The 27380-nt window shown below is 35.2% G+C and overlaps 1 pseudogene; it reads right to left on the minus strand.

Annotated features, from left to right (window-relative positions):
- Positions 1-381: 381 nt before the first annotated feature.
- Positions 382-24526, minus strand: LOC149559211 (DNA (cytosine-5)-methyltransferase 1A pseudogene; annotated as a pseudogene).
- Positions 24527-27380: the final 2854 nt, after the last annotated feature.

Consider the following 27380-nt stretch of genomic DNA (forward strand, 5'->3'; position numbering starts at 1 on the left):
CAGACCTAAAGTATCATAAGGAAGAGAAATTAAAGCACCACAATTAGGTGCATATAGAGACTTGCAGAAGTATTCAACTAGGAGTTTCTTCCTTTCCATCTCTATTGCACGTGCCTTGTTAGCTTCATCTACAATCAAATTTTATTTCTTATACTAATAGCCCCAAGATTGCAATCTAATCTCCACTCCTACAGACTATTTTACATCCTTCACATCAACTTGATGGCATTAATGAGTCAAAAAGACTTCACGAGGATTAGCAGCATTTCCTAACAAAGTTTCACTACCTATGTAAATAACTCTTCCATGAATCATTTTTATTCCATTAGATTTCTCATACATGTATTCAACAAAAAGAATAGTGGGAAGATCCTCAAAGTGCTAGTCTTGACCTTTTGAATACACTAGAACTGCACTTCCCACAAAAATATCTCCATCAGTAGAAACCATCTTATATAGGGGTTCTCGAGATGATTTTTTACCAATAGATCGGCCTACCCATTTTATATCTTTTCTACTCAATTTGCCTCTCCTTGTTCTAATTATAGGGGAGAGTTCAATTTTGTCCACCACAATCAAATCAATCTCTTCCTCATCCTCACTATCTTCCTAAGCATGTTCTTCCTCATCTTTCTCACCATTCTCACCATTTTCCTCCTTTACTTCATTAGACACAAAGATTGAGTAGTACTCACTCCAAATGCAATTTATTAGCTTTGTAGTAGTTGCATGCATTACTTTTTTGCTGATAGTTTTGGGTCATGCATTAGCCCTAGGATTCAAATTCTTTTCTTTGACTATGACTCCCTTTTTTATGAAAGAAAATTTTGTATGATGTCTTTGTTCCATCTTTATAGAAAGGCCTATCACAAAGACACTCCTTTGTATGCATTCATCTAGATACTCTGCAAATTGTTACAAAATAATTTGACCATCAACAACATCATACCTTTCTACAACATCCAGATTGGGTGAGATAAAAAATGGCTCATTTTTATCTAGGCTTTCCAGCTTCCTAACCACATCTGAGAAAGAAAGTTTTGAAGTATGACTCTACTCCTTCAGTAATACAATTATTTTGATTGCAAGCCTAAATTTTTTTAGAATGGGTTTATACCATGGTAAATATTTCTTAGAAGGCTTCCCAAGCCTATACCAAGCACCATCAATGCATATTGATATGAAGAACATATTTTCTTCAAATTCTATCATCCATTCCTTGATAGCACTTAAATATATGTGAAACCCATGAAACTCATTATCTTGAGAATTTTTACCCCCTCCAAAGTTAGCATCCAAACAATAGCCACTACCATCATCTTCTATCATGACACCTAAGCCAAATACTATAGTATCTATCTTAGTACCACCAAGAATTAGAAGAAGTTCTAGGGGAACAAGCTTGGAATTAGAATTGTATAAAGACCAATTATGCAACATCCTATAGGGTAGATCTTCAGGATCTAATATACATGAATCATCATAAAAGAGATATTCATCTTAGTGGCCTTATAATATGCAAGCAATGGATAATCATTTGCAATTTAATCTTCATTGATTTTGATGTAGAACTTCTTCTTGCCTTGAGACTTTTGACTTGGTCTTGTAGCCATCCACTCATTCTCTTCTTGCATCAATCTTGCAAGCTTCTCATCCTCCTCATAGATAGATGAAGCACCAATAGTAGTACTAGCAGAGCTTTCTTTAATTTGTATACCAACAAATCTCATATGTTTTGATTGAAGACGCTCCTACTCCAAAGCTATAAGAGCAAGCAAATCAGTAAAAATTTGATCACCTTCTTCAGAATTATTGTCCAAACCAGTTAGTTGTTTTTGACGCAAGCAAGGAAATAGAATAACCAAGGCCTAGGGCTCACTCGGCTATCCAAACCAACCTACAAGAGATAACACAACAGAAACACACCACAAAATACAACACCAAGGAGAGAGAGCAAGATATCTTTATCGTTTTATGAAAATATGAACATACATGCCCAACTGTAAGGCCTTTTGGGATACGACCAATCATAAGTACAATCTTCAAATTTTCTATCTGACGTCTATCTTCTATCTTCTTCTTCTTACTTACTTACTAAAACCTAACCTAAGACCTCCTTAAATACTTGCCAAAATGGCTTTAAAAAGATTCTAGAATATTACATAAAGAAAGGCTAACCTCAAGATGGTCAGCACTCATCCCTAGACAAGATCTTATTATTAAATTCATGATTGAAATTAAGTACACAAGTTAGCTCCCACTAAGAACCAAAAACATAGACAACTTGGCACACATTGGATAACTCAACATGTACTAGAAAACTAGCACTTGACATCAATTGGAAACTGGCACTCAACATTAACTAGAAATCGGCACTCGGCATCAACTGGAAACTAGCAACTCGACATCAACTAGAAACTAGCAACTCAACATCAACTAGAAACTGACACTCAACATCAACTAGAAACTGGTACTTAGCATTAACTAGAAATTGGCACTCAACATCAACTCGAAACTAGCAACTCGACATCAACTAGAAACTGGCAACTCAACATCAACTGGAAACTGGCACTTGGCGTCAATTGGAAAAAAAAACAAAATAGTGTAGAATTACAAGGAAACCTAGGATGCTCCTACATTAGACAACCAAGGTTGGAGAAATGATTCTTCTGAATCATGCATGTGTCACAACTAGAGCTAAATCCAACCCAGATTGAGAAATCCATGTAGCATCTTCAATAGGTCTATTCTTCCACTTCACCAAACACTCATAGTAATCTTTTCCTCTTGTACTCTTACCAATTCTTTGATCCCAAACCTATTCAACCTCTTCAGCTTAGGATAATCGTCGAGTATAACAACTTCATCATCTAACTCATGATACTTATACAAATCAGAAATATTGAATATAGGAGATATATCCATGTCATCGAGTAACTCAACTTCATAAGCATTGCCACTATCAAACTTCTTCAAGATCTTACAAGGTCCAAATTTCTTCATCTTCAGATTACTGAATATTTTGATAGGAAATCTTTCTTTCTTTAGATGAACCATTACCTCATCACCCACTTGAAAATCATGATGTCTTCTAGACTGATCAGCATTCTCCTTATACTTCTGATTACTTTGTTCCAACCTCAACTTCACTTCCTTATGAAAAGACTCCATAAAATCAGCAAATTCTTCTCCTACAACACTTCTCTTTTCTTCACCAGCAACATCTCTCAAATATGATATACCTCTAAGATGCATTCTAGTAACAATCTCAAAAGGCATCTTCCCTATACTCCTATTAAGAGAACTATTGTATGCAAACTCAGCTTGTGCTAATACCATTTCCTAATTACTTGGTTTGTCTCCAACTAAAAATATTAGAAAATTACCCAAGATTCTATTCACAACCTTTATTTTTCCATCTATTTTTGTATGGAATGTAGATCTAAACTTCAGCTCAATACCCATCTTCTTCCACAAAGTCTTCCAAACATAACCAACAAACTTACTATCTCTATTAGAAATAATGCTTCTTGGTAATCTATGCAATCTCACAATCTGTTTAAAGGAAAGTTCAGCAACATGCTCAACATCTGATGTCTTCTTACATTGTATGAAATGAGCCATCTTAGAAAATCCATACACTACAACAAATATAGAATCATACCCTTTCACTGTCATAGGCTATCTAAGAACAAAATCCATACTAATGTCAATCCAAGGTTTCTTAGGAACAATAATAGGTGTATAAAAACCAATATTTTGACTCATCCCTTTTGTAGCTTGACATAATCCACAACTCTTTACAAATTTTTGAACATCCTTATACATTTGAGGCCAATAATACTTTTTTTTCAGCAAACTCAATGTCTTATCAATTCCAAAATGTCCAGCCAATCCACCACTATGCTTTTCCTTAATCAAATTCAACCTCATAGAACTTCTAGGAATACACATCTAAATACCTTTGAACAACATACCTTCTTGAATGAAATACTCATCATACTTACTTATGTGATCTGTCAAATTTGGTGTTTTGCATTCTCTCCACACCTCAAAAAAATCAGGATCAGCATCATACAATTCTTTCATTTCATCAAAACCAAGAACTTCAACCTTCATTCAAGTCATGCTTGATCACAAATGTAACTCGACTCTTATGCTTGATCACAAATGTAAAATCCTACAAGTATTCAACCCACTTCATATGTCTTTGATTCAATTTATGTTGACTTCCCAAGTACTATAAAGCTTTATGATTAATATATAACACAAACTCCTTAGGAATAAAATAATGTCTCCACTTCTTCAAGGCTTGAACAATAGCATAAAACTCTTAATCATACATAGAATACTTCCTTTGAGCATCATTCAAATTTTCACTAAAGAAAGCAATAGGTTTACCTTCTTGACTTAACGCAGCTCCTATTGCATTACCACATGCATCACATTCAACTTGAAATACTTTGTTAAAATTAGGAAAAGCCAATACAAGTAATTCAACAACCTTTTATTTCAAAGTCTCAAAACTCTTATCAACTCCATGTGTCCACTTGAATTCCTTTTTATCTCCCCTCATTGTTTTAGTCATAGAATTACAAACAACACTAAAATTCCTTATAAATTTTTTGTAAAAACTAGCCAAACAATTAAATGATCTTACCTTACCCACATTCTTAGGTGTAGGTCACTCCAAAATTGCTTTAACCTTCTTAGGATCCATCTTCAATCCATCAACTGAAATCACATATCTCAAATATAGAATCTCCTCTTGCATAAAAGAACACTTTTTCAGATTAATCAACAACTTTGCCTCTTTCAATCTCTACAATACTTGACTAATATGTTCAAGATGTTCTTTCATAGTCTTACTAAATATCAAAATATCATCCAAATGAACAATCACAAACTTACCCAAGAATCTTTTTAGAACTTTATTCATCAACCTCATGAAAGTACTAGGTGCATTAGTCAAACGAAAAGGCACAACCAACCATTCATACAAACCATATTTTTTCTTCCATTCATCACCTTCTTTGATTCTGATTGTGTACCTATGAAGTGTGGCCTCTATTACCTCACAAACACTTCAACACGGTCTTTATTCACGGATTCATCCTAGAATTGACATGAGATTGTTCACCCAAGAATAGTCCGACAAGGCAACCTGTTGCCTTCTATCTAGAGAGATTTTGATTATTAAATATCCTCAAATTTGAGGTGTAAGAAACCAGACCCTCTAAGAATGAAGGATTTGAGAGATGCAACTAAGTTAGATGAATGTGTAAATTTACTCTAAATGTATAATGCAAACTAATTTAAGAACTTGTAAAAGAAATTATACTAGATGCATACATTTTAAATGCTAAATGAAATTAAGCTAAATGATGAAAATATGTGAGAATGTATTGAGCTAAGTGAGTGCAAAATGTGACAATAATTTGATAGAAAATCAAAAATCCACCACCGTAATGAAGAATTGAAGGTCTCTTAAATAGAAATCCTAAAATCTTTCAATGGTTGAGATCAATTCCAATCAATGGACAAGATTGAAGATGAGGTTTAGTCATGGTGGAAGATTCCCAAATTAAAGGGAGTTAACTGGCTCAGATCTAAGTGTAAGAGTCAGTCAGATCAGATAGACTTTAGTGTGAGAGCAAGTGATCTGGGTCACTTCTAATTTGATCAGTAGTTGTCTAGGAATTCCCATCTTTGAACTAAAGAATAGAATCAGGAAGAATATTTAATTTAATAAAATGAGATATGCTATCACAAATACATTTTTTATTGAATTAAATAATTTTATTTAATTAATTAGAGACACTTTTCTATATAATTAAATAACTTCATTTAATTAATTAGTAATAACTTCCTATTTAATTAAATAACTTTGCTTAATTAATTAGAAATAGCTTTCTATTTAATTAAATAATTTTGTTTAATTAATTATAAATAGGCATATTTATTAAATTAAATAAATTCAATTTTGTAGTACATTAGCCTTAGGAGATAATTTAATTTAATAAATTATAAATACTTTAGATTAAATTAAATTTAAATCAAATAGGTTTAATGTGGCTAATATGAGTGAGTACTATTAAATTAGATGAATACAGATTAGGGTTTTTTGCATTTGTGATTTAAGTCAATTAGTGACAATCAAAATGAGAATTGCCTAGTAGAGTAGGTCTTAGGATTGGTCATAATAGAACAGAATTGGTGATCATGGCAATGAGCCAATTTTAGGGTATTACATTTTGCCCCTCTTTGAATGAATGTGCAAGCAACATGTTCAATTCAAAGAAAATCAAAAAGCATGATGTGAAGATCAATAGATAAGATTGGTTCCAAAGTTGATGATACAAAGACCAATTGATAAGCTTTTAAGGACCATCTCTAGAATAGAGCTTAATAGTAATCCAAGAAAGATACCTAGACACCCAAAATTGATAAGTGTTTTAAAGGTTTCCTTCATAACAAAGTTTAACCTTTAAAGATCCAAACAGAATGTCTAGATACCTAAGAGTGATAGCATTTAAAAGATCATCTCCAGAACGGAGCTTAATCTTTAAGGATCCAGACAGAATGTCTAGATACCTAAAATTGATAGCATGTAAAAGATCATCTCCAGAATGGAGCTTAATATTTAAGGATCTAGACAGAATGTCTAGATACCTAAAATTGATAGCATTTAAAAGATCATCTCCAGAATGGAGCTTAATCTTTAAGGATCTAGACAAAATGTCTAGATACCTAAAATTGATAGAATTTAAAAGATCATCTCTAGAATGGAGCTTAATCTTTAAGGATCTAGATAGAATGTCTAGATACCTGAGATTGATAGCATTTAAAAGATTATCTCTAGAATGGAGCTTAACCTTTAAGGATCTAGATAGAACACCTAGATACCTGAGATTGATAAGCATTTAAAAGATTATCCCTAGAACAGAGCTTAATCTTTAAGGATCTAGATAGAACACCTAGATACTTGAGATTTGATAAGCATTTAAAAGATTATCCCTAGAATGAAGCTTAATCTTTAAGGATCTAGATAGATCACCTAGATACCTAAGATTTGATAAGAATTTAAAAGATTATCCCCAGAACAGAGCTTAATCTTTAAGGATCTAGCTAGAACACCTAGATACCTAAGAGTGATAAAATATAGCAAGATCAAATTATGAGTCATAGAATCATCCCCAGAACAAGGCTTGATCCATAGGAGTCGAGGTTTAGATAGTTCCGATACCTGTAATAAAATGATGATAAGATGAAAAAGATGTCAGAAAGAGGGAAACAAGATGCTCCTAATGGTGTGATGCCCCAAATGATGAGGACATAAGATGGAAACAAGATGCCCCGAGCAATACGTATTCAATGATGTAATCATTCTGCCCTCTCAGGAGTGAAATTGAAAGATGACACACCAAAAATGTGACATAAAGTAGTAGAAGAAATTTGAGATTCAACAGAATGTAGAAGAAATCAAAAGAAGATTTAGAGTTAATTCGACATGGTTTTGAGGTCTAGAAGACCAAGTTTGACCATAACCAAAATTAGCCATGATTGACCTAAGTTGTATATTTCAAAAATATATTTTGAAAATATGATGAAGTTTGAGTTGAAAGAATTCTAGGAATCCCAAAATATTAAAAAAATTTGGACTACACAAGCATTCAATTGCGTTGGGCCCAAAAATTCAAAAATACATTTTTGAGGCACTTAGGTGTGTCAGATTTCAAATTTGATCCCAAAAATGGGTTCAAAGTAGCCAAAATAGCCAAGAGGGTTTTGTGCAGTCATTAAGAAACATGATACTTTGAAGAGATCAACACATAAGGTGAAAGTAGATTTGCAATTGAATCACATGCTTATGCAAGTGAAGGATGAAATACAAGACTATGTTAAATGCAACCCTAGGTCTGGTTACTGAGCCTCAACAATTTATCATCACTGGACTTAAAGAAAGCTTATATGTCCCATAGTTACCACTGACTTTACAATCATGTAAATATTAATAGGACATATGTCATAGGTTTTTCAAAGTTAAATGTAAGCATTCAAGGCATAAGAAGCTAGAATGACCATAACATTGGTCCCTTTTAATATAGCAAGTTAACATAAGCATCAAAGCATAAATGCCAAGATGACCATAATGTTTCTTTCATGATAGGAACATCAAACAGCAAGAGATCCATATTATGTTAAGTATTTAGTAAGTATTCTATCCATAATGAACCTTGCGTTCATAACCTAAGACAGAAATATGCTAGGTATACTCGTAGTAACCCATACATTCACTTAAGAGGATGAGTATTAGTATATACTATAGCATGAAGAGTTCACTCCAACAGACAAGGAGAAGTACCTACGTTATTGATATACTCATATAAAAGGAGTCAAGCTAGCCATCCAATGTGAGATGGAGGCTCTTATAGTGAACACCCCTTTTATAGGAATATGTCAACTAATTAGAACTAAAGTGCAAACAAAAAGCAAAGAAAAGATCATGCTCCCATTCATTACTTCTCTAATCAGAAATGACATCATCGAGTTGCTCAAAGGGACATGATAAAGAGAAAACAAAGCAAACAAAGAAAAAGCTCAGTATATCCAAACAAGTATGTTGTTTTGAAACTATTATTTGTCATGGAATTGATGTAAAATGTCAGTGTCTAGAACATGTTTGAAAGAAATCTCTTTAGTAGGGTGACAATAGTAGGCATACGTAGTTAGAATGACTGGTGACTGAGGTCAAAGAGGAGACTTGAAGATGAAGAACCTAAAGAGGATTGAGCGACAATACATAGACATAACCAAGATGATTGGTGACTGACACAAGAGAGATCTTCCATAAAGGAATCTAAAAATGTGACATGGGCAATAGTAGGTAGACACAGTTGAAACAACTGGTGACTATTGTGAAAGAGATTCTATGCAAAGAATCTTGAAAATGAGGTATAGTGGTGATAGTAGGCAGATGCAGTGAGGACTGCTGGTGACTATAATGAAGGAGATTCTATGAGGAGAATCTTAAAAATAGTGATACTAGCGATAGTAGGAAGACACAGTGAGGACCACTGGTGACTATCGTGAAGGAGATTCTATGATGAGAATCTCAAAAATAGTGACACTAGTGATAGTAGGTAGACATAGTGAGGACCACTAGTGACTATCATGAAGGAGATTCTATGAGGAGAATCTTGAAAATAGTGACACTAGTGATAGTAGGCAGACATAGTAAGGACCACTGGTGACTATCGCAAAGGAGATTCTATGAGGAGAATCTCAAAAATAGTGACACTGAAGGGGAATGCCCTCGAGTTGTAACAAGACTCAATCCATGTATACATGAGTGGAAAGTAGGGAAAAAAAGGAAAGTGAAAGCATGAAAGTGACTGTACAAAATAGCTAGAAGATGCGCTACAAGATTGAGCAGTGGGAACAAGAGGCATCTGTTTACCAAGTTTTCACCTTCTTGGCAGGATTTTAATTTTTTTTGCTACCATGATGCCTGTTTCTAGGTTTTCACCAATGGCACTTCTTTTTTTGGTATTTTTCTTTTTATTTTTTATTTTTTTGTATTTTTGAGATTTTTCACTTGGTTTGGTGTTACTATGGCACCTATTGCTAGGTTTTCACTAGGATAACAATATTTTTTAGGACTTTTTTAAATTTTTATGAGTTTTTCAGGACATATAGATGTGCACAAAGAGGTATTGCTATCAAATCAAGTATAAAATCATTTTAGATGGAGAGTGTTGACAGGTTCCTTTAGCACTTCTCCCTCAGTTGTAGAAAGCTGATAGGCGCTACATCCATTTACTAGAGTAATGATGTAGAGACCGAGCTAGTTTGGTTCAAACTTCCCTTTTTGGACTTGTTGTTGTTGAATCACCCAGCTAGAAGTCACATGGCTTGACCCCCTGATTGTAGCTTCTTGCCATTCATTGTTGATATGTGCATAAATGATCACATGGCACTTGTTGACATTCATCCAGTAACACAAGATCTTGAAGCCAGGTTATCCTATAGTCATCATCAGTAATAAGGCCCTTCATAGAGATTCTTAAGGTAGGAATCTCGACCTCTATTGGAAGCACAGCATCTGCTCCATACACCAAAGCAAAGGGAGTCATGCCCATTGGAGTTCTGATGCTTGTCTTATATGCCCATAGGGCTGGATTGATCTAGAGATGCCAATCTCTCCCTAATTTGCTGACTGTGCAATGAAGAATTTTGAGGATCACCTTATTGGATGCCTCAGCCTAGCCATTACCCTAGGGTTAATAAATGGAAGACCAATTTTTTGTGATTTTGAATTTCTTGCATAGTTCCTTGAGGTCTTTATTCTTGAATTTTACTCCATTGTCAATAATGATTGAGGATGGTACACCATATATGCAGATGATGTAGTTTGTGATAAAAAGTGCTACAATTTTACCATCGACAACTATAAGAGGTATTGCCTCTACCCACTTTGCGAAGTAATCTATAGCTGTGATAATGAACTTATGTCCATTAGAGGAGGTTGGGTGGATCTGTACCACCAAGTTGAAGGCCCATTGCTGAAATGACCATGTTGTAGTAGAGGGAATCAACTCTCTAGCTGGAGCATGGATTAGATTCTTGTGTAACTGACACTGCTTGCAGGATCTAGCATACTTGATAGCTTCTTGCTCCATTTTAGGCCAATAGTAACTAGCTCTAAGGATTTTATGAGCTAATGTTAGGCCATTGGAGTGAGATCCACAAATACCCTTGTGAACGTCAATTAGTGCATGTTTGGACTCTTCGAGTTCTAAACACCTAAGGAGTGTTCCATCAAGACCTCTCCTAAACAAATTGTCAACAATAGTGACATAATGCAAAGCCTTAAGGATTAGGTAATGTTTCTCATTCTAGGTCAAACCTTCCAGAATGGTTTGATTGCAGAGATAGGAATAAATGTGATGGTAGTGGGATGATTCTTGTCCAACAATAGAATAGATCATCCTAGAATCAGGGGTGTCACAGGCTGGGTAGTGTAACTCTTCCACCAAGAATTCATGTTAAAGATCATTTTCAGACCTCTATAGTAGGGAGGCCAAAGTAGCCATAGCATCAGCCACTTTATTATCTTCTCGTGGAACTTGTTGGAAGGTTATATGTGCAAAGTGCACTTGGAAGGATTTAGTTTCTCATCCTTTGTTTGGTACACATCATTAACCTGATTGATGACAAGTTGAGAGTCACCAAAGATGTCTAACTAATCCAATCTCCATTCGGCCACAATCTGCATGCCATTGATCAAAGTCTCATATTAAAGAATGTTGTTTGTACAAGGAAACATAATCTTGTACACTTTGGGAAATGAGTATCTATATGGTGTAATGAAGAGTAATCTAGCACCTGATGCTTTTTGTGTGAAGGATCCATCAAAGAACATAACCCATGTGTGGTGCATTAGTGTCAGAATCAACTCATCTAGGAAATCAATGTTCATTGGTAGAAGACTCTGTATGGGTGCATTGGTCAGCTAATCTGCAATTTCCTATCCCTTGATAGTCTTGCATTCAATGTATTTTATGTCAAAATCACTGAGTATCATAACCCATTTAGCCAATCTTCCTATGAGAGTTGCCTTACTAAGCAAGTACTTTAGTGGGTCTATTTTAGCCATGAGCCTCATAGTGTGGGCAAGCATGTAGTGTCTCAACTTTTGGGAAGCAAAGACAACTACCAAGCAAGCTTTCTCAATAATGATATAATTTTTCTCATAAGAGATCAGTGTTTGGCTCAAGTAATAAATATCCCTTTCTTTGTTGTCATTGTCTTCCTAAGCCAAAAGTATTCCCAAAGACATTTTAGTTGTCAAGATGTATAAAAGAAAAGGCTTCCCATGGATGGGAGGCATCAGGATTGGCAAACTGACAAGATATTGTTTGATCTATGTTAATATTTGCTCACAATCATGGCTCCAATTGAATTTCACACCCTTATGTAAGGTCTTTGTGAAGGGTTGTGATCTATCTGCCAATTGTGAAATAAACTTGTGAATAAATTGGAGCTTTTCCTATAGTCCTCTCATCTAACTGATGTTCTAGGGTGGTGGCATGTCCATTATTGCTTTTACTTTGTCTAGATCTATCTCAATTGCTTTTGCAGAAACAATGTATCCTAGCAACTTCCCTAATGTGACCCCAAATGTGCATTTCTTAAGATTGAGTCGAAGACTAAATTTTTCCATATGATCTAGGATGGGCCCCAAATCTTGCATATGAGTATTGTGTTTAGCACTTTTGACCAAGGTATCATCAACATAGTCCTCCATGGTTCTATGCATCATGTCATGGAAAATTGTAGTAATAGCCCACTAATACATAGCACAAGCAATCTTCAAACCAAATGGCATCACATTCCAACAAAAGGTTCCCCATGCACATGTGAAAGCCATTTTATCCTGGTCTTCTGGTGTAATTTTTATCTGATTGTATCCAGAAAAACCATCCATAAGTGAGTACATCTCATAGCTAGCCATCATGTCCATGATCATATCAATATTAGGGAGCAAAAAGTCATTTTTAGGACATGCCAAGTTAAGATCACAAAAGTTTGTACAAACCCTAATAGATTTATCATTCTTGGAAAGTGGAACAATATTGGATATCCATTCAACATAATCAATGGTACAGATGAAACTAGCTTTTAGAAGATTCTCTAGTTCTAGTTTGACGAGCAATGCAACGTGAGGATGCATTTTCTAAAGCTTCTATTTAACTAATTTGATGCCTGGTGCTATGGACAAGTGATGCATGATAAGATCAAGATCCAATCCTTGCATGTCAGAGTATGTCCAAGATAAATTTCTTTTTTTTTCTTTGAACAAGGCAATGAATTCTTCCTTCTCTTCAGGTGATAGTGAGTGTGCCAGATGTATCATATGAGGATGTTCTTTTGTGCCTAGGTTAATTGGTTGTGTTGGCTCTATTAACACTGATGATATCTCCTAAAAGTGACTAGGAAGCACATCAAATATCTCATCCATGGGAACCTTAGAGAGGTTTTCACCCTTGGATATGTCTTTTGTTTTTACTTTTTTGGGTTTTGACACTGCCATAATGTGGTTTTCGTCATCAAATTTTTTGCATTTTTTCATTTTAATTGTATGTCTAAGATATTTGATGTCAGTCTCAGTCATGTTGACACTCTGCTCATTGGTTGAAGATGTTATAGGTTTGATAGCATTTAGGTAACAAGTGAGAGCATAATCATTTTGGAATGTCAAGACTTCACTAGATGCATTAGGTTTCTAGTCTATAAGCTTGAGATGTATGAGTGAGAGAGTAGTGGCTGGTTCAATTGCGTTCACAGTATCATTATTAAGTGCTTGGACCAGCAATTTGAGACCTATGAAAACCTCATCCATGGGTGTGTTCAAATGCCTCAAAGTATGAACATTAGTAATTGACGACTCTAGGACACTAGTTGTATTAGACCCATGTGACCTAACCCTAAACATTTCACCCACTTTGATTTGGTTTTCATAGACATGCACTTGGTCAATGTCTTTATCAGTAGTCACTTCTGAAAGAGAGTCAAACTCATATTCCTTAGAATCAGTGCTACATGGTGAGAGATTATAGAACTCCCCAACAGTGATAGAGACATACTCACCTTCATCCTCTGGGTTCTTACAAAAATACTCAATATGGGATGACTGACTAGATTCTCCCTTTTTTGAATGATATTTGAGTTGCTCAGTATTGTCCTCAGAAGAGTTACTAGTATCATCCATAGTGCTAACACGTGGCGCAAAGTCATTTGGCTCATAAAATAATTTAGCAAGATCATGAGGAATAGGATGAGGATAGGAATCCTCAACATCGGATTCTTCCTCTTGATTATCTTACTCAGCTTGTGACTCATTTTTAGATGAACTCTCAGGTGTTGGTATGAATTTATTTGGTCCCAAATTAAAAGGAACCTTCTTAAATCCTAGGCCAGTTGTATCATGGTTTGTTTGAGCTATTGCTTTGATAGGATCAATTAGGCCATTGTTATTGCACCAAATAGGGCTAGTTCCCTTGTAACCAAAATGCTTCATAAGCTTAAGACCAGGCCCATATTTCTTAGGAGTGATTTCTCGAGCTTTTTCTGTTAGGTCCACTGGAGCCTCTTCTTTACAAAGCCATGCTATAATGGCTCTATTTTCACTTTCATCCTCTCAGAGGATTGTAGCCTTAACAAAAGTGTCATTATACTTGGTCTAAGGTGTCAGTACGAAAGGCTTCTTTGCCTTTGAGGGTCTCACATAATGACAAGGAGATTCTGGAAGAGATGTCAATGATAGCATTGGTTCAATGTGATACTCTCCCATGCTAGTTTCTTTCAGTCTGAATGACTGTTCGATTTGTTTTAGCTTATTGTCATGATAATTAGTGGATTCATGGTTAGCAGGGACAAAAGTTTCAGCAGCCTTGAGCATATTGTAGGTATAACTAGTAGTGGTAGGAATAGTAACTTCAAAACCATGAAATGGGAACTTGATGCATTGGTGGTATGTGGATGGCACAATGCACATCTCATGTATCCATGGTTGTCCTAACAGAATGTTGTAACCTAAGGGAATGTCAAGCACCTGATAGGTGACATCCCTTTCTATAGGACCGATGTGAATGGGTAAAACCACAAGACCTAGAGACTTTTTTTCCACTTCATCATATGCTTTCATAGTGATCTTACGTTGAGGATCAATAGAGTCCTCAAAATAATTCAATTGTCTAAGGAGAGCAGCAGAGACAATATTTAGGCCAGTTCCATTATCAATGAGTACCTAATGAACACGTGTCTGATGGATCATAACCTTAATATGTAGTGTTTGATTGTGTGGGTGACTTAGTGAGTTATCATCCTCCTTGGAGAAGGTCATGAGATAAGGCAAGGTTAGGCGATCTACCATGGATTAAAATCGCTCAAGATCAAGATCTTGAGGAACATTTTCCTCAGTGAGGGCTTTGTCCCAAATATGCTTGTGAGTAGGAAAGATTTAAGTGGCTCAAAGATGGAAATCTAAGCATTAGCTCATTTCAAATGATTGAGAACACTATAACTAGTTTCTGTCAAGTTCATTGTGGGTTTTGCACCTTTGCCAGATGGTCTAGCAAGGGCTTTGTCTTTGTGTTGTTCAAGATCAAAAGTAGGAAGCACAGGGCCTTTGAGCACCAACTTGGCATGAGAATGAGTGACAACATTAGCACAGTGTTGTGAGGGTGTATTATCCATTGCATTGAGAGTAGAGCCCCTAAAGACAAATGGTGTCTTGGTTTTGTCATTATCTTGTTTACCCTTAATGGTAATAACTTCACAGTATTCAAAATCCACAGGTTCAACCATGTGAATGACATTTTCATCATTGGAATATGCATAGTTGACCTTGTTGTAGGGTTGTGGTCTCAAATTCTCTCCTTTTTCATAAGCTAGGAAAGGTTCTTTGAACGCCTTGTGATTCAAGTTTTTGTTATGTCCATCTACCACAAGATCACCAGCATCAATCATGTCCTAGACTTTATGTTGCAAGTTTATGTAGTTACTAGTTTTGTGTCCCTTATTTTGGTGATACTCATCGAATGATGTTTCATTCCACCATGGTGGATGTGGTTGTGGATCATAGGGACAATTGGGTGAAATAAGTTTATGTTGTAGCAATGTTTTGTAAACCACGTCCAAAGGTTCTTCCAAGGGTGTATAATCTCACTTAGGGTGTGTTGCCCATGAGTTTCTTGGTTTGTTCCCAGATGGCTTATTATCAAGAGGAGTTTTCTCAGGATTTTTGGCCATCTATGAGATTAAATGTCACTTTAGCAAGTTTGGGTCTGACATTGTCAATGACTCCATCATGTACAATTTCTCAATTCTTGTTGACATGTTTGGCTTTATCCCTGTTGGAAGTGAAACCTTGTTTTATGTCCCTCTAAAGAGTGAGTTTGCCTTTCTTGACCATAAATTCCTCAATACAAATAGCCTGTGTGATCATGTCTTCAAAGGTACGTGGACCTTGAAGTTGGACTCTATATCAAAAATTAGGTAGGAGGTTATTAGTGAAAATGTTGAGCTTCTCCATTTCTAGAATTTTGTGGGAATACTTAGTGTACAGTTGTCTCCACCATTGGAGGAATGTGAGAAAAGGTTCTCCAACTTTCTATTTAAGGTTGCACAAATCTCAAATTTTGAGAGGATGTTGAATGTTATGAAAATACTGCTAAATAAATAAGTTGGTAATTTCATCAAATATCTTAATACTGGGAGGTAAATGTGAAAACCACTCTAAAGCTTGACCACCTAGGCTTCTATGGAATAAACACATGAGGTATGTTTGATCATGTATAAACTCCATAGAAAAAACACCAAATTCCCACAAGTGATCTTGGGGATCAGTGGTACCAAAGTACTTGTCATACTTGGGTAGCTCTATACCTCATGGAAAAGGTGGCATGTTAACACTTTTGTCAAATGGAAATGGACAAAGAGCATCCAATGTGTATGTTTTTGTGGGTTTCTCTTTCTCATGCATCATCTAAGCCAATTGATCTTGCATAATTTTCAATTGCTTTTGGAGTTTACAAGTCTCATTTTCTTCTTCAGGAATGATAATAGTTTCCACATTAAAATGAGAGGGCAACTTTGCTCCCTCTCGAGCAAATTTGAGAAAATACTTTTCTTTCTCTTCATTGAGTAGGATTCCCATGACCTTCTGAAAGTTTTTGTCTTGTCAAAAATTTTCTATGTGTTCAATGAGTATTTCCACCTCTTCTTGTTCCTCATCGGTGTCATGGTCTTTCTCTTTCTCTTTTTCATTCCTAGGTGGTTCTTGACGTCTACTATGATTACCATGTTCAGGTTCACGACTAGTCATTGTAGGAATGTGTTTAGTTTTAGTGTATTGTGTTTCAAAAGGTCCTTTGAAAAATGAGTCAAACATCATGTTTGGTGATACAAGACCTCTACCTGTCTTCGTATCTTCTTGATACAAAGGATTCCTAATTTTTTGTAGGTTTATGGAAAATGTTTGTTGAATTCAAGGCAACCTAACAGGTTAGGGGGATTGTGAAGATGCCTCACTAGCTAAACTAGATACAGATTGTGTAATGAAAGGTAAATGACCTTTGTTGTGATTACAACCCCTAACACAACCTTGCCTAAGTCTAAGAGGATAAAACATGTTGTTGTTCCTAGTTGCAATAGTCATAGACAAGGACAAGTAGCAAGAACCTAGACAAGGACTGCACTAAGACTGAGTCTCAATAGGGTAAGACAAGAATGTTATATACTAAGGCACAAGTAGTCTGATTTAGAGGCTAGAATAGCTAAAGGTTATGACTATCATAACATGGAGTATGAAAAGCATTAAGAAACAAGAATCTAGAGAAGTAAAAGGTAAGACTAGTCAAAATGTGGATCACAAATCTTTGGTTCAGCTAAATGCCACTATTCAGGATTGTGCATGGATAGAAAAGGACAACTCAGTGTAGGAAGTTGACTGGAGGAAGATCATAGATTGGTCAAATTAACTGATTTGATAGTTTTAGAGTACGATTTTGTGTGAAGATTCTATGAAAGTCGCACGAGGAAGTTCATCAGATCATGCGAAGATTCATGACAATAGTTTAATTTTGTGTAAGGACTTTTTCTATGTCGCACAAAAAAATGATAGGATAGCTAAGATAGAGGCAAGATATCATGTGGTTGTACACAAGATCTTGTGTGAAGACCTTAACCGGATCAGGCAAAAAAAAAAAATTCTCACATGAGAAAGTGCAATTCTGTACAAAAATCGGGACCAGATTAACAATAGTGTTGGATTTTGAAGAGATTTTTAGACTATTTGGACAAATTGGATAGACTTATCAAATAAATTTGATTGGATAGATAGCGAGGTTAACTTAGTAAGAAATTTGGACAATGTTTCAGGATTCAATCAAGCCAATGTGTTTGAACAAGATAGTGGGAAGTAAGCAGTAGTCGAAAACAGTCCTACCGAGGGCAAAGCAACTCGATACGATAGGGGAGTCTTGAACTTTGTTTGTTGTAGATAGTTTTAGAATTTTTTATGACTTGAGAATAAACATGCTTTTATCCCTAAAAAAAACATTAGTAGAGAAGGAAAAACCATTGTCCCACGTCTTATGTGCATGCGTGTACCTCACATAGTTGTGTCACCCCCTAGAGGGTGCCCATGTTTTTGGTATATTCAAAAGACTCTATAGTATATGTTAAACAAGCACCCTTGTGGTAGGGGATGAGCATGTATACCACCTTCAAACATCCAGTAGCATGCTTATGGTGAGTTCTATAGGAGAGATTCTTCCCCCTCCTTGCACAAAGATTATGCCTCCTTTTGGAGGTGAACTGGGTGGCTTCTAACTAAAGGTTTTTACTTGGCTTTCATTTTTTTTTATTTTTGGTGGCTTCACAAGTAGAGTTGAGACTAGCAACCCACACCAACATTTGAAAGTGCACACTACTTGCTTAGCAAGCTAGGGGCCCGTGTCGACCAGTGCATAGACAAAGCTTCCCCTTGATATGCGATATCAAGAATGAAGGGGAAGAAATTAATTCGGCGTTGGAATCTTTTTCTCTATAAAGCATCTTTATTATAGTGAGTTGGAATCTCCAGCGAAAGGAGTGTGCTCACTTGGGTTGTTCTTGGAGGTTGGATCACTCCGGCAAGCCCTCTAAAGGATTGACTCAGACTGGTGGTTTGATCGCAAGGGTCAAAGTTTTTTATTTCCCCCAAGGGGAAAGAGCATACTCCTCTACCTTGCTTTTTTTCCCAAACACACAAAATTGGTTAATTACCAACTTAGCTTAATCAATCTAGACTTTCCCTTTGTCAAGATTCAGATTCCCTAAAAGGAAATCATCATCTCTTCATAGAAAAGGACCCATACTAGAGAACCACTAAGCTGCTTGCCTTCTTTGAAAAGTCATCTTTCAGAAGTATCTAGGTTTCTGATTCACCCTTGGTCATGACCTCCAAGTGGTGAAGAGCATAATCCTATATTCTTCTATCTTGCACCCTAGGAAGTTCATAAGCCCCTAATTAATCTATGTTTTGAAAGCAATAAATAAGACATGTTGTTTTGTGGGTTTTAAAAATGGTCTTCGTCAAACGTATCTTTGGCAATCATTCTGCAAGCAAACTGTTAGTCCATGTTTGAGTGGGTTATATAAGGAATCTTCAAAAAAAATTCCTATAGACAATAGTTAAGCTGCAAAAAATTAGAGAAATAGAGAAACATAGATTCCAAGAAAAGTACATTAAGGAAATTGAGTAAATTGCAAAGTAAAAATGCTTGAAATAGAGGTTCTTGTTACAAGATCTCTTGTGAGATCTCTAGCAGAGCCATGCAAAATCTTTTTACTACCCAAGTGAAGAAATAAGGTGCCATGTGAAGGTTCACATGCTTGGGCACTTTCTCATGACAATCAAAAAGATTCTTCGCACGAAGATTTAGAATCCTTGCGCAAAAATGGATTATCTCGGGCAAAGATTCTTGAATCTATACGAAATTGTATGGACAAAGAGCTTGAAAACTAATTAAAAAGTGCAGAGAAGGCTTGAGAAATTGATTTTCTTGGCCCCATGGTGGGTGCCAGAAGTGTACCTGTGAATGTGGCCTCTATTACCTTACAGACACTTCAACCCGATATTTATTTGTGGATTCATCCTAGAATGAACATGAGATCGTTCACCCAAGAATAGTTTGACAAGGTGACCTATTGCCTTCTATCTAGAAATATTTTGATTATTAAATTTCCTTAGATTTGAGGTGTAAGCAACTAGACCCTCTAAGAATGAAAGATTTGAGAGATGCTACTAAGCTAGATGAATGTGAAAATTTACTCTAAATGTATAATGAAAACTAATTTAAGAACTTGTAAAAGAAATTATACTAGATGCATACATTTTAAATGCTAAATTAAATTAAGCTAAATGATGAAAATATGTGAGAATGCATTGAGTTAAGTGAGTGAAAAATGCGATAGAAATTCAATAGAAAATCAAAAATCCACCACTGTAATGAAGAATTAAGGGTCTCTTAAATAGAAATCCTGAAATCTTTCAACGGTTGAGATCAATTCCAATCAATGAACAAGATTGAATATGAGGTTTAGTCATGGTGGAAGATTCCCAAATTAAAGGGAGTTAACTAGCTCAGATTTAAGTGTAAGAGTTAGTCAGCTTAGATAGACTTTAGTGTGAGAGCAAGTGATCTAGTTCACTTCTAGTTTGATCAGTAGTTGTCTAGGAATTCCCATTTTCAAACTGAAGAATAAAATTAGGAAGAATATTTAATTTAATAAAATGAGATATGCTCTCATAAATACATTTTCTATTTAATTAAATAATTTCATTTAATTAATTAGAGACACTTTTCTATTTAATTAAATAACTTCATTTAATTAATTAGGAATAACTTCCTATTTAATTAAATAACTTTGCTTAATTAATTAGAAATAGCTTTTCATTTAATTAAATAATTTTTTTTAATTAATTAGAAATAGGTATATTTATTAAATTAAATAAATTTAATTCCATAGTACATTAGCCTTAGGAGATAATTTAATTTAATAAAGTATAAATAATTTAGATTAAATTAAACTTAAATCAAATAGGTTTAATGTGGCTAATATGAGTGAGTACTATTAAATTAGATATATGCAGATTAGGGTTTTCTGCATTTGTCAATTAAGTCAATTAGTGACAATCAGAATGAGAATTTCCTATTAGAATAAGTCTTAGGATTGGTCATAATAGACCAGAATTGGTGATCATGGCAATGAGCCAATTTTGGGGTATTACAAATCGATGATAGCCACTCTTCAAATCAATCTTGGTAAAATACTTTTCTCCACTCAAACAATCCATTATGTCATCCATCCTCGGCATACCAAACCTATATTTCACTGTTATCTTGTTAATGGCTTTGGAATTAGTACACATTCTCCATTCTCCATTCTTTTTAGGTTCTTATACAGTAGGTACAACACATGGACTCAAGTTTTCTCTGATCAAACCTTTCTATAACAACTCATGCACTTGTATGTTAAGTTCTTCATTCTCTATAGGTGTTAATCTATATGGTGCTTTGTTTGGAAAACTAGCTCTAAGAATCAGATCCATATAGTGACTTATACTTCTTACAAGAGGTAAACCATTAGGAATATTATCAACAATAATGTCTTTATACTCATTTAGCAACTCTACAATTTTTTCTGGTACTCGATCAATACTACCATCCATCACTCGATCACCACTAACTATCACTCAATTAATAGTATTTTCTTTCACTCGGTCTCCATTGACAACACTCAGTTTTCTTGGAATTATAAAAAAATAGACTTGATTCTTTTTTATTTCCTTTTCAAATTGTTTTCCATTAATCATTCAATTTTTTACAACAGTATAATTAACCTCGTATGGACTTTCAATCAAAAGCAACAATGTTTGTTTCTTCCCATTCACCCAAAGAGTATATTGATTTAATCTTCCATCATTTACAACATATCTATCATATTGCCAAGGTCTACCCAACAAAATATGATAACAATCCATGGGCATAATATCACACAAAACTTCATCAAATTAATGTCCAATTTTGAATTTCACAAGGCATTGCTCACTTACCAATATCTTATGCTCATCTTTGATCCATGAAATATGATAAGGTTTGGGATGTTTTAGCCTCTAAAACTACAACTTGGTAACTAGCTCTTTTGATGCTAGATTTGTAGAACTTCCACTATCAATGATCATTTTGCAGCATTTTCCAACCATCTTACATCTTGTCTTGAATAGACTTCTTCTTAAAATAGGTTCCTCATCACTTCCTTTATTACATAAGGTTCTTCTCACCATTAAATTTTCTCTAGCCTTAGGTCCACTTGGTGAACCCTCATCATCTCCTTGAATGACAACATTTCTATTATTCTACCCACTTTTAGAAGATCTACATTCAAAATATCTATGTCCTTCTTTACCACATCTAAAATAATTACCATGAAATCCACCTCTAGAATAAGAATTACCTCTTTCTTGGTAAGAAATAGCACCTTTCCACTCAATCTTTCCTTTTTCATCATTCTTCCATTTAGATTTTCCCTTATCTTGCATAGAATTTTTAGATCTGCTACCTTCTCCATAAGATCTAGCTCTGCCTCTCTGAAATCTACCACCTCTACCTATTTGTCTTTGTTCATGCTTCCTTGTCAAGATCTCCTCAACTTTCAAGGAATATTGATATGCTTCTTCTACACTTTCCAACTTCACAAAACTTATCTCATCCTAAATTCTAGATCTCAATCCATTGAGGTATCTTGCAATCTTCTCAACATCATCATCCACATGTTCAGATCTAATGTCCAATCTACAGAATTCCTTAGTATAATCTTTCACAATCATGTCCTTTTGTTTCAAATTTTGCATCTTTCTCAACAAGCTAACTTGGTAATCAATAGGAAGGAATTTATTCTTTACTTTGTTTACCATCTTTGGCCAAGTTTTGATCTTCTCCTTTCCTCTCCTTTGTCTATCTATTTGCAAGTTCTCCCACCATAGTGATGCATGACCTTTCAACCTAGTAACTACAATCTTCACCTTCCTATTATCAAGAGTGTTTTCATACTCAAAGAACTTCTCCATATCAGAGATCCAATCCAACACAACATTGGTGTCCAATTTTCTATTATAAGGAACAACTTCCACAACAAGCTTTGAATTTTCCCTAGACAACACTCTCAACAATCTTTCCTCATCTTGATCTTCTTCATGTTCTAGATTAGGGTTTGTTGTTACTGCTTCATCATCACTTACATCATCAAGATGTGCTCCTCTCCTTTGGGTTGTCTCCACAAAATCTAATCTAGTTACAATTTGTCTCAATTGATCTAATATAGCATTATCAACATTATTTCTGCTACCATGAACCATCTTTAAAAATTACGTTCCTACAAGATCATAACCCTCTACAAGTTATAGGTCAAATCCAAAGATCTACAACCCTACAACCAAATTTGAATTAGGGTTCTACATGATCCAATCTTCACAAGGATGAACCTCAATCTCTAATACCACCTAATGCAAACAAGGGAAGAGAATAACCAGGGCCTAGGGCTCACCCAGCTATCCAAACCAGCCTGCAAGAGATAAAACAATAGAAATACACCACAAAATATAGAACCAAGGAGGGAGAGCAAGATACCTTTATTGGTTTATGAAAATATGAACATACATGCCCATTTTTAAGGCCTTCTGGGATATGGCCAATCATAAATACAATATTCAAATTCGCTCTCTGGCCTCTAGCTTCTATCTCCTTCTTCTTCTTACTTACTAAAACCTAACCTAAGACTTCCTTAAATACTTGCCAAAATGGCTTACACAAGGTTCTAGAATATTACATAAAGAAAGGCTGACATCAAGATGATTAGCACTCATCCCTAGACAAGATCCTATTATTAAATTCATGATTGAAATTAAGTACAAAAGTTAGCTCCCACTAAGAACCAAAAACACAGATAACTCAACACACACTGGATAGCTCGGCATGTACTAGAAAATTGGCACTCGGCATCAACTAGAAACTAGCACTTGACATCAACTAGAAAGTGGCACTAGGCATCAACTGGAAGCTGGTAACTTGACATCAACTAGAAATTGGCAACTCGACATCAACTAGAAACTAACACTCAGCATCAATTAGAAACTAGAACTTGGCATTAATTAAAAACTAGCACTCATCATCAACTAGAAACTGGCAACTTAGCATCAACTATAAACTAGCAACTCGGCATCAACTAGAAATCGAAAACTCAGCATCAACTGGAAAAAGGAACAAAATAGTGTAGGATTGCAAGGAAACCCAAGATGCTCCTGCATCAATTTTACAATTAAATCTCCTTGAGAAAGTATGAAATCTCTCCCACAAAAGCTTCCCTAAAAACTCTTATTAGAAGACATAGATCGTGCAACACGTGCCACCAATTCATCCAATCCTAGTTCAGGATTACCTCCATCAAGCTTGGAGAGAGCCTCGTATACCTCAACACAAAGCATTTCTTTTTCATTTAAAATATTGAAGAACTTCATCTAAGAGCCAACAAGCTTTACACACACATACTCTACTACCTCAGTTTGAAGCCATATAACACAAGACCCATTTTCATATCCTATTATGGACCATGTTTCCACAATCCCAAACCCCTCACAACAAACCCCTTTTGATTTATCCAATAAACCTTCCTTTGGTAAAATTAATCCAATAATATAAAGATCCATAGCATACACCATTTCTATTGGCTGAGAGGCACCCTAAAAATCATGGATTATAAAATCTATCAAGTGTCATTGTGGAGGCATTTCTTCTAAGTGTTGTTCATTCACTATTAAACTAACGGCAACCTCCTCCTCTTCCATAGTTGTTTCCTCCTTGGCTTCAATTATTGAATCTTTCATATTCTGATGAAGTGTATTTTCCTTGTAATTCATCACAATGGCTACTCATTTGGGGCATTGTCTAACTAGTTTAAGTTCACCCTCATCTTGAACCTTGATGACATCAGCTTGGTTTTTGCCAACTTTATTTCTGGGTCTCTTTTAGCTGATATCCTTTGCACTATTAAAATCCCTACCTGATGCCAAGTATTTCACATAGTCCTTCCAGCTATAAAATTTCTCCCCTATTCTCATATGAAGAGCTCATGTATTAAGGGAAAAATGTATGAATGCATCATTTAGACAAATCTAGTACTTGAGTTAAATAATGAAGTGTGTTGTATATTATTCAAAACTTGCTAAAGTATACATTATCTAAAAACAGTAGACCCAAGATTACTCTCCTACCTAGAGAGATATTATTGTGTATGTGTTCAAGTATCTCATTTGGTCAGCTTATGTTACTTTTATAAGGCCCCTATGAGTGCTCCTTTCCATTTAAAAAGAAGAAAATTCAAGAACCTAGCTCCTTTACATCAATCATCTACTTGCAAACAAAGAGTTTTTCACTACTAGAAGTAGAACTTATTCACACCAAAAAACCAAGGGCTGATTAATCTAACTCCATTATTTCTCCAAGAAGCCATGGCCTTCTCATAGGGAACTCCTCATAGTAGCATACATTAGAACTTTAGCTATGCTTTCCCCAAAGAGAATCCTTAGATATGCAAAGAAGAGTTACTCTTTGACAAAGATAACATTCTCAATCAAAAAAACAAAGCAAAAAAATCTTGATGCTCAAAGAACCAACCCTTATATGCAACACACAAAAACCCTCCACAAATAGAAAAATTTAAGGATTTGATTCCAAGAGAACCGGAAATCATCAATACCAATGCAAATTAAAATGATTTGAAAAGAATACACATCACATTCTTTTGAAAAAAGAAAGAGAATAATCAACCTTTTCAAAGTGAGACATTGTTCATTAAAAAATGTGTCTATTCATGTATTTAATATGTGCTTTTCAATCCAAATTTTAGAATTACTTACTATAAGATTTTCCATTTTTGATGGATCTAGATTTTTGATTATCAAAACTAGCTAAGGAAGCATAGATGCCCTCACTTTCTCATAGAAGAGATGCATTTCCATTTTCCCAAAAAGTTATGTATTTGTATTCGTGCACACAAAATAGAACTTTTTGTATTTTAACATCATGAAGCCCGTGTTGGTCAAAATTTTGACCAACACTTAGGGTGAAATATGTGTTGGTCAAAATTTCAAACAACACGGGCATGGATTTGAAAAAAAAATGTTTCTCCTTGCCTATTTCGACCAATTTGACCCCATTTTAATAGATGGTCAAAAATTTTGGTCTAAAAATGGTGTCAAATGTACTAATGATATGCAAACTTTACTAGATAAAGATAATCCTCCCAATGAGTTTTTCATTCCATAACATACATCCTCAACATATCCTCCATAACTTGATTCACTCTCTTTGTCTAACCATCTGTCTCAGGGTGATATGTTGAGTTGAAGTTTGACTATGCTCCAAGATCATGTTATATAGATGTCCAAAATGTGGATGTGAATACAATATCTCTATCTATAATTATTTTTCAAGGAATACCATGCAATCTCACAATTTCATTCATAAAGACATTGGCTACTAAAGTTGTTGTGTAGGATGATCTCATCGGTGAGAAGTGGGCCACCTTAGTCAACATATCAATGGTGACTATGATAGCATCATGGAAAAAATAATTCATAGGAAATATCACAAAGAATTCCATAGAAATAATATTTTTCTTCCATCAAGGAATGAGATTAGGTTGTAGGAGCCTAGAAGGATGTCGGTGCTCTACTTTAACCCTTTGGCACTCATGACACTTAGTCACAAAATTAGTGATATCATGCTTCATTCCTATCCAATAGCATGTATAATCATCTTAAGTCTACATGCATCTTCTTGACACTAGCATGTGTTGAGTAAGGCATGCAATGGGCCTCAAATAGGATCAATTTATGAAGTTCATCCAATAGTGGTACATATATCCTCCCTATATAACCTAAAAGGCCATCTGACTCTAGGACATAGCCTAAAAATTTTCCCTCTAAAGATCTACATGAATCTATCTCAAGGCTCACTTCTTGATACCAAGTATCTGTAGGAAGTGCCTGAAGTATAAATCTCCTCAAATCCACACTAAGAGTCAATGCTAATGTCTTATGTCTCTTAAAACTCAAAGTGTTCGCTACTAAATTCTCCTTCCTCTTAATATACTTCAACTTGAATTTATACTCAAAAAACTCCATCCAACACCTTGTCCTAGCATTCATATTAGGATGCATGAAGATATACTGCAACTATGATGGTCATTGTGAAGCTCACAACAATGCCCCAATAAGAAGTGTCTCCATCTCACTAGAGCATGAATAACTATAGCTAGCTCAAGGTCATGTGTAGTATAGTTCAACTCATTATCCTTGATCTTGCAAGACTCATAGGCAATCACATGTTTTTCATGTATAAGGATTGCTCCAATCACTTTTAAGGAAGCATCTATACACACCATAACATCACCTATTGGATTAGGTACTACTAGAATCGGTGCACTAGTCAAAAGCTCCTTGAGCTTCTAGAATGATTCATCATACTTCTCTATCCAAATGAGCTTCCTCCCTTTTCTGTAGAGGGAAGTAATGGGGTATGCAGCTCTAGAGAAGTTTTGAATAAATCTATGGTAATATCTAGTCAAACCCATAAAGCTATGAATCTCAGACATAGTAGTGGATGTAGGCCAATCTACCATTGCCTAGATCTTCATAGGATCCACTAAGATACCATCTCCTAAAATGATGTTTCCTAAGTACCAAACTTCATATTGAAAGAAGTCACACT

This window comes from Cupressus sempervirens, chromosome 5 (assembly GCF_028749045.1).
Source record: "Cupressus sempervirens isolate cs-2001-9-10 chromosome 5, ASM2874904v1, whole genome shotgun sequence".
Classification (NCBI taxonomy): domain Eukaryota; kingdom Viridiplantae; phylum Streptophyta; class Pinopsida; order Cupressales; family Cupressaceae; genus Cupressus; species Cupressus sempervirens.